This window comes from Dipodomys spectabilis, unplaced genomic scaffold, assembly GCF_019054845.1.
Source record: "Dipodomys spectabilis isolate Male_0828 unplaced genomic scaffold, ASM1905484v1 ptg000297l, whole genome shotgun sequence".
Taxonomy (NCBI): Eukaryota; Metazoa; Chordata; class Mammalia; order Rodentia; family Heteromyidae; genus Dipodomys; species Dipodomys spectabilis.
This window is the reverse complement of record NW_024870974.1, coordinates 3,297,028-3,299,416: the sequence shown is the minus strand read 5'-3', so window position 1 is coordinate 3,299,416 and position 2,389 is coordinate 3,297,028.

Genomic DNA, 2,389 nt, shown 5'->3' with positions numbered 1-2,389 from the left:
TGTCCCTCAGCTCTTCAGCTCATGGCGAGCGCTCTACCACTTGAGCCACAGAGCCACTTCCGGTTTTCTGGTTGTTAATTAGAGATAAGAGTCTCACAGACTTTCCTGCCCGGGCTGGCTTTGAACCGAATTCCTCAGATCTCAGCCTCCTGAGTAGCTAGGATTACAGGCGTGAGCCACCAGCACCCAGCTCAAAATAAGCTCTAAAAGACTCATAGAATTTTGAAATGTACTATATCATTTCAAATTCAATGCCTTATTCATTATTTGAATTTCCCAATAGATTTTCAATCCCTTCAAGGAGACAACTTGGGTTTCTTCTAATGATTGTTAGGTATTCTATGCCTTAACCATTGTGTCTAGAATTATGAATATTTTTAATTGGCATAAGAATGGATGATGGATCCAAACATTTTAGAGGGTTTCTTTTTCCAAAGAAAAACTAAGAAAGTTATAAGGGCAGAAAAGACTCCAAAAATAATATGGATGGGTGAGTACATCACCACTGTTACCTTTTTGATAATGAACATTTATTTTCAATGTTTGTGTTTTAAGTTTAGGCTATAACCTAAAGTTTATGTCATAAACTGGGATTTACAAACTACTCCAGAAGACAAACCACTACTACAGAACCAGAGAGAAACAAGAGAAGACCTAACGAGATTGAGAATGATCTCATCATGAATGGCTTGAGCACTAGAACCCTTGCCCGGGGGTGGGGAAGGGGGAACTGCACAAAAGTGGAACCTCCTGCTAAAAAGGAAGATTTGGCAAGTTACTGTTTTTCAACTAGGCAAAACCACTGTCCTCAAAGAGGAAATTTCAAATGAATGTGAGTTTTAATACAGTAATTAGACAAAAAGGAATAAAAACATAAAGGAAGAGAAAGGAATATAATAGACTAAATCTTCAAAACAGATGTAGCAGGAATAAACCAACCATTATTTCCACATGTTAGTGCCCAGGAGCATCAGAGGTCAGACTAAAACCTCCAACACTCCACCACCACCCCCACCTCCATTCTCTGTCCAATACTGAAGCAAGAAGAAATTCTGTCAAACAGCTCCAGACACCCAGAAACACAGTAGACTTGCTTAATTTTATGCACATAATAAAGGAAAACTTGCAGGAAGGAAAACACACGTGAGAAAGGACTTAAGTTCAAATGTCTACAGCAATAATGAATAGATTGTTTACTTCTTAAAAGTTATTTGAAGTCAAAACATGCTAAAAAAACAACAACAAAAACAAAAAAACAAAAAACAAAAAAACCATAAGGAAGAGCCAGGCGCTGGTGGCTCATGCCTGTAATCCTAGCTAATTTAGGAGTCTGGGTAGGAAAGTCCAGGAGACTCTTATCTCCAATTAACCACCAAAAAACCAGAAGTGGTACTGTGGCTCAAAATGATAGAGCACTAACCTTGTGCAAAAGAAGCTTAAGGATAGTGTCCAGGACCTGAGTTCAATCCCCATAACCAACAATAAGATAATGATAATAATAATAAGGAAGAAATGTATTTTAAAACTTAGGAATTTTCTAAAATACATGCATACACATATGTATACATGTGTGTATATGGTATATGCATGTGTGTGTTTGTGTGTCTATTTATTTTACTAATCCATATAGCAGTCATGCTTAATTCCTTTGATTGCTTTGCTTAAAATATATATACATATTTCTATTCCTTTCTTCCTACTTCCAACTAATTATGATGCAGTCTCCCAAAGCTTTGTGCAGCACTCTTTTGTATATGTGTGAGTGTGTGTACACGTGTGTATGTATGTCTTCAAGGCAGTTTATAAGTGAAACATCATCTTATATTTGTGTACACATCTTATAAAATAGAAAAAGTTACAATCTTCCCAATAGCCCAGCAGCACGCCAACCCTGTGTACTTAAAATCAAAAACTTTGTATATGTGTTCTCTCTAACACAAAGCAGTAACATGCCCTTTAGAGATTCTCCCTTGTTATCTAACCTAAGCCAATCATACTTCCATGAGTGTCAATTAGTTTGAGTCCACTAAAATAATCACTGTGTCTTATTTAAGCGTAAGACAAAGTTGTTATCCCATTTCAGAAAATAAAATGCGCATACTCAGCAAAGAAATATAGAGACATACCACACTGTTAAACTCATTGTAAGGATATGCTATAGCCCTAATAGAATAACTCTACACCTAAATACAGTCAATGTGGGAAGATCTAGGAGCCTGGAAAAACACATAAAGGGGGCTGGGAATATGGCTTAGTGGTAGAGTGCTTGCCTAGCATGCATGAAGCCCTGGGTTCAATTCCTCCGTACCACATACACAGAAAAAGCCAGAAATGGCGCTGTGGCTCAAGTGGTAGAGCACTAGCTTTGAGCACAAAGAGGCTCAGGGAC